This window comes from Diplotaxodon limnothrissa, linkage group LG16, assembly GCF_057381915.1.
Source record: "Diplotaxodon limnothrissa isolate DT_005_m linkage group LG16, D_limnothrissa_male_GT1.1, whole genome shotgun sequence".
Lineage (NCBI taxonomy): Eukaryota > Metazoa > Chordata > Actinopteri > Cichliformes > Cichlidae > Diplotaxodon > Diplotaxodon limnothrissa.
Window position 1 is genome coordinate 26,310,849 of NC_140611.1, and position 7,246 is coordinate 26,318,094.

Below are 7,246 nucleotides of genomic sequence, written 5' to 3' on the forward strand. Positions count from 1 at the left end.
CGTGTAAGTTATTGGAATTCTTAATTTTGTTCTGTTTGAGTTCACGTTTGTCTCCGGAGTCTGCACTTTGGGTCCTTTTCCTGCCTGCACACAGCCTTCACATGACACATTCCTGTTCTTCCTACGTCTTGAGTAGGGATGGATATTAATAATAATGAATAATAATAGTAATTCTTTTTCAATACTTACCGAGCAGGAAAGAAGATTTGCAAGTGAGCTATGTAGAAGCTTTTGTTTTGTGATTAGTTTTTGACAAATATATACACACATAAAATACACATTTATACCAGTCATCATCAAAATTACGTCATTGATTTTTCTTGTTTACAATATACTTGTGAATATTACATCTCGGAATGAAGTCATTTAATTTTATGACGATGTATGAGCTCATTTAAATAAAATAAAATGTCAAAAAAAAACCAAAACCCTTTATAGCTAAGCATGAAAATCAAATACATTTTTGTTGACCTTATCCTTGCCATCATCACTTCATCAGCACTTACCTCGTGTATATATGAATTTTAACCCCAGTTTAATTTTTTTCTGTTTAATCTTGCTGTTTTGTTTAGTTTTTTTTTTGGAGCAACGGCGCCACCCTTCATGACTACCTGAAAAATATTCTACGTCGATACCCAGATGGTGAACACATTTTAAAAGTTGTTATAATGGTCTGTAAAAACTCATTATAACAACTACTTTATAAAATGCTTCATCTTTTTTTAAATAGTTTTTTTTATACTCTCATTATGTTGTCAATATATGGAGATTGTTTCTTTTCATATGGCTTAAAAAATTTCCTGCTGCATTATATAATACTACACTCGGGTGAATATTTTGCCTCGACTGTTATATCCTGTCCAAATGATTCCGGTTATATTTTCAAATAGGGTAATGAAGGGTCTGAATGCCTGGCTAAGCTTTTTTATATGGTGCAAACGTAGGCCAAAACTTAAGATGGCTACACTGATGGGGCGCAAATAACTTGCGCTGTAGCTGGTTGGGAACTGAAACTTCCCTTTCAAAGTATCCACAGTGAAAGAAAAGAGAAAGAAAAAAACCAACGAGAATGGTATGCGACAAAAAGAAAAAGAAAAAAGAAAAATAACCTGAAACGTTCCAATTAACAATGACGGAGGGTGACAGTGTTATATCTGCTATGACATCATACTGGTATTGCTAGGTTAAACACATGTTAATGCAAGAGAGTGTGAGTGGATAAGAAAAGAGTGTAGTGGATTCTTATCTGGAGTGAAGTCAATACAACCACGGAGTGATGCCGGGGTCGTGCTAGAGCTGTCCGTCCATGTAGAGTCGGTCCACAGCGATGACAGCGCGGGAGCCTTTCTGGATGAAGCTATGTCGGACTGGGAACAGGACCTTGCGTCGTTCCAGGATCTCTTTGGGGTGGTCGTGTACGCTGAAGTCCGTTCCTTTCAGCTCTCTGCCGCGACTCTTCACCTGTTCCTTCTGTTTGAAGTGGCCAAATTTGGTCGCAATTGGACGTGGTCTCCCAGTCGCCAACCTCATGGCCCTGATACGATGCACTCTTTCAAACGTGATGTTCTTCACGGTGTCCTCAGGCAGCTTCAGGTGTTTTTAATGAAGCTTTTCCACCGCTATTTCCGTGTCCTCTCCAGCAGATTCTGGAATACAAGAGAGCACAAGGTTATCTCTCATGCTACGGGCTTGTAGATGATAACAGTCTCTCTTTTTTTTTCTTCTTCTATGTTTAGCTGGGTCACATTTTCGGTAAAAGATCTGACCGACTCCCATAGCGTGGCGTTTTCAGCAGTCTCCAGGGATTCTCTCAGAGATTTAAATTCCCGGTGTGAAATCTCCACCAGGGATATCCTCGCATCAAAACTGGACAATCGCTTGTCGATTGACTCCAGGATGTCTGCAAAGTCATTGCCGGTGTTGTGCCAAAAAGTGATTGTCTGCCAGAAAGTGATTGCAGCTGCTTAAAGCTGTAGAACCCAGATTACTTACGTAGACAGCTACTTTCTTGCAACTGATATAAAGTGCAAAAATAAATAAATAAACAAAACATTTTAAAAAAACATTCATGCATTTGTTATTAGGCAAAGCTATGGAATTATGGAACTTCTTCTTGTAACCAAATTATGGCACTTGTCACAGGTTTGTTTGCAGTGTATAGCACAGTCATGAATAAATACGGCAGCATGATGTAATAATTAATGAATACAGGTTTAGTATATCTACTCTCGTTGTTTATATTTGTTATGAGACTGCAGAATAGTAGTTAAAACAATAAAGAACTATTGTGCCAATATCCCCATGACTCTATGGGCACATATTGCTCTTGTGGACAATTGTTCCACTTCAGCAGCTCTTCATCAGGAAATGGGCTGCAGTTTTTTCTTACAGGAAAACGGAGCTGATTATTTCATTCCGATAATATGGTGTTGCACAAGGTAAGTAACATACACTCAACAAAAATATAAACGCAACACCTTTGTTACTGCTCCCATTCCCCATGGGATGGACGTAGAGACCTAAAATTCATTCCAGATACACAATATAACCATCCCTCCCAAACAGTGGTCACAAATCAGTCCAAATGTGTGGTAGTGGGCACATCTGCTATATTGAGATAATCCATCCCACCTCACATGGTGCCACATCAGGATGCTGATCTGACACCATGAGTAATGCACAGGTGTACCTCAGACTGCCCACAACAAAAGGCCACCCAGGAATGTGCAGTTTTGTCTCACAGCAAAATGCCACAGATGCCACAAGCAATGAGGGAGCGTGCAATTGGCATGCTGACAGCAGGAATGTCAACCAGATCTGTCGCCCGTGCATTGAATGTTCATTTCTCAACCATAAGCCGTCTCCACAGGCGTTTCAGAGAATATGGCAGCACATCCAACCGGCCTCACAACCTCAGACCTCGTGTAACCACACCAGCCCAGGACCTCCACATCCAGCAGGTTCACCTCCAAGATCGTCTGAGACCAGCCACCCAGACAGCTGCTGGAACAATTGGTTTGCACAACCAAACAATTTCTGCACAAACTGTCAGAAACCGTCTCAGGGACGCTCAACTGCATGCCCGTCGTCCTCATCGGGGTCTTGACCTGACTCCAGCTCGTCGCCGTAACAGACTTGTGTGGGCAAATGCTCACATTCGATGGCGTCTGGCACGTTGGAGAGGTGTGCGCTTCACGGATGAATCATGGTTCACATTGTTCAGGGCAGATGGCAGCTGAGAATGTCCCAGTTCTTGCATGGCCAGCATACTCACCGGACATGTCACCCATTGAGCATGTTCGGGATGTGCTTGACCGGCGTATACGACAGCGTGTACCAGTTCCCACGAATATCCAACAACCTCGCACAGCCATTGAAGTGGAGTGGACCAACATTCCACAGGCCACAATTGACAATCTGATAGACTCCATGCGACGATGTGTTGCACTGCATGAGGCAAATGGTGGTCACACCAGATACTGACCGGTTCTGGGTCCCCAGACCCCCAATAGCGCAAAAAAACTGCACATTCCAGGGTGGCCTTTTGTTGTGGGCAGTCTGAGGTACACCTGTGCACTACTCATGATGTCAGATCAGCATCCTGATGTGGCACACCTGTGAGGTGGGATGGATTACCTCAATATAGCAGATGTGCCCACTACCACACATTTGGACTGATTTGTGACCACTGTTTGGGAGGGATGGTTATATTGTGTATCTGGAATGAATTTTAGGTCTCTACGTCCATCCCATGGGGAATGGGAGCAGTAACAAAGGTGTTGCGTTTATATTTTTGTTGAGTGTATTTTCTCAGTACGAAGGAAGACTAATTAAAATCTATGTTTATCCATGTCTAGTATCTTTCCTCCTGTGGAATCTGGAAGCTCCACATTGTTTAAAGTGAAGTACAGCTTACAGTAATTCATAGGCTGTTCCCCATTTGGCTAATTTTACATGTCATGGCGATTGTATTTGATACAGTAACAAAGCTGATTTGTCCATAAGCTGGAGAGATGTGATTTAGCTATATCATCTATGTCAGTCCTAAAAGCTGTATCGCTCTCAAGTAAAACAAAGTCTATGTTATGTTTCTCTGAGATTTTCTCATCAGCTCTTCTGTATTTATGCTTTCTTCTAGATAAAATAAGTGCTGAACTTTCTGTCAATACCCACCCTATTACTGAATATAATACAACAAAATTTGTAAGACTCATTGTAAACATGTGTTTCATAAAACAAATTATGACTATATGAGTGAATATATGAGTCGCTAAAGCAACATCCTCCTTGTACTACTGCATGGATCTTCTACTTGTACAGGCAAGAGATGTTGAATCAAATGTAGGTGACAGAAAATCCATTCATTTATCAAAGGCTATGACAGACACTGGAAATATGGGCACATATTGCTCTTGTGGACAATTGTTCCACTTCAGCAGCTTTTCACCAGGAAATGGACTGCAGTTTTTTTCTTGCAGGAAAACGGAGCTGCTTATTTCAATCCGATAATATGGTGTTGCACAAGGTAAATAGCACATTTTCTCAGGAAGAAAGAGGAGTGGTAAAAGTAAAATCTATTTTTATCCACTTCTAGTGTCCTTCCTTCCCGTGGAATGTGGAAGCTCCACATTGTTTAAAATGAAGTACAGCTTACAGTAATTCATAGGCTGTTCCCCATTTGGCTAATTTTACATGTCATGGTGACTTTATTTGATACAGTAACAAAGCTGAATTGGCCATTAGCAGGGGAGATGTGATTTAGCTATATCATGTATATCCGTCCTAAAAGCTGCATCACTCTTGAATAAAACAAAGTTTTTCTGAGAGATGTTCTCATAAGCTCTGATGTATTTTTGTTCTCTTCTAGATAAAATAGGTGCTGAACTTTCTGTTAATACCCACCTGGCAACAGAAAAGTTGCCAGGTGGGTATTCAGTAATAATACATGGTGTTCTAGCTAAACCGGTTTTCATGTTGCCTCGTGATCAGCTATTAACAAACTGCAGAGCTCGTGATTCATCACATTTATAACAACTCTGATGTGTCCACCTCAACCTTCACAACTAGAACCTAAGCTCCAAAACCCAAAACATGTCTTTGCGTTAATGAGTTGAGTCTCTTCAACACAAAATATACCAATAGAAGAATGTACCTATTGCAGTTCCCTCCAGGCTTGGATTAGATGTGTCATTAAGGCAAGTGTCTAATATGCTTGTAACACCTTGAGCTCCCATTGTATCGCACTAACTTTGTAAAGATCCTTACTTCTTTTTTCTATCGACCGTGGCTCAGGGGGTTGGGAAGCGTATCTGTAACCGGAAGGTCGCCGGTTCGATCCCCGGTCATGGTCGTTGTGTCCTTGGGCAAGACACTTTACCCTACCGCCTACTGGTGTTGACCAGAGGGGCCGATGGCGCGATATGGCAGCCTCGCTTCTGTCAGTCTGCCCCAGGGCAGCTGTGGCTACAACCGTAGCTTACCTCCACCACTGTGTGAATGCGAGAGTGAATGAATAGTGGCATTGTAAAGCGCTTTGGGTGCCTTGACAAGCGCTATATAAATCCAATCCATTATTATTATTATTATTATCTTCACATCCCTTCAGTTACAGGCGCCACCCTGCTGTATGTAGAGATTTAGTGTAAATTATCAGTTGAAGGAAGAGAGAATAGGAGGCAAAACACAAGGACCAAATCTGATATATATGTGAACTTTTTCCTTACAAACAATATATGGAAACATGTATTGGCCAGATATGTTGTTAAGGTGTCATTATATTCATAACATGACTTTACAATGAATAAAAAAAAATGCTTTTAACTTTAACTCGTGCTCCTCTTCACTGACAACTGAACATCCAAATGGGGTCCAATGACATTTTTTAGATTTAGGTTCATTATCTGCTAACACCCAAATTAGAATTTCCTTTGTGAAAACAAGATTCTCGTGGAGACCATATAGACATGTTACATAGTTGGGTTGATTATACTACTTGTTGGTTTGAAGGTGGTTGGAGGTACACTTGGAATTCTAATTCAGCAAACTCCATTTACTAATATGGATGATTAAGATTCACACAGACAATTTTTGAGAAACTTAAGTACATTTAATGATCATGTACAATCATTTCTTATTCTTTCTAACGGATCTCGTCTCTAATTACGTTTCTTTGAGTTCAGTATATGTAAACGTAATCTTTAAGTGAGCATCACTGTCTTTAAACTGCCCAAAACACTTTGATTCAATGGTTTGTCTAATCTTGTGCAGGGCTGATCTCATCTTAGCATAGATGTCTTTTGTATGTTCATCTCAGCCGCAGCTCATGAATTGCAGAGCTCAAGTAATCCTGAATTTGAGCAATCTTAGGCTACGTCCACACGTACCCGGGTATTTTTGAAAACACAGATTTTTCTATGCGTTTGCACCTTTCGTCCACACGTAAACAGCGTTTTCGGTCACTGAAAACGGAGATTTTTAAAGACTCTGGCCAGGATGGATATTTTTGAAAACTCCGTTTTTGCGTTTACGTGTGGATGAGAAAAACGGAGAAAACGCAGCATCAAAGGTGTGCGCTGCTTTGGCATGTTCCTAGCAGCGTTTTCCTTCATTTCTGCCTTTACGTGTGGACGGGATTATTTTTTAAAACGAAAACGGAAAATCTCCGTTTTCAAAAAAACCCGTGTACGTTTGGACGTAGCCTTAATTCTACATTGCCATAGATGGTGGTCGAAGTTTAGGGAGAGAGTCAAAGTCAGCAAACTTCAGAGATTTTTTCCTGTCAGATTTTACTGGTATTACCGGGTACAGTTTTTATGTCACACTGGCCACTGACACATTAAAATTAAATGATACAGTGAAAAAGTGAAATCACATTAAACAGACACAGTTAGTGTAAAGTAGGTAATCTTTATTCCTTTAAGAACTCCTGAATATACAGTAAATGAACAAGGAATGAAATGAAGTAATAATCTTAAACTTATTATATAATTATACTTAATTATAGTAATATTAGCTAACCCTTGACCCCTTTTTAGAAATATGACAGGCATTGCCATTTCTTTTCTTTCATAAGAAAACTTTTATTAAATGATAATAATAGGTTGGGACAGATTTCTGCCAATTTCATTTGCATTTGCACTTAACATAACAAAATTACATGCTGAGTGTCTTCTGTCACCAAAAGTTATGGATGTCAATAGTAATAACTGTTTAAAATGTAAGAAAAATAAGTAAGAAAATCTCTAAA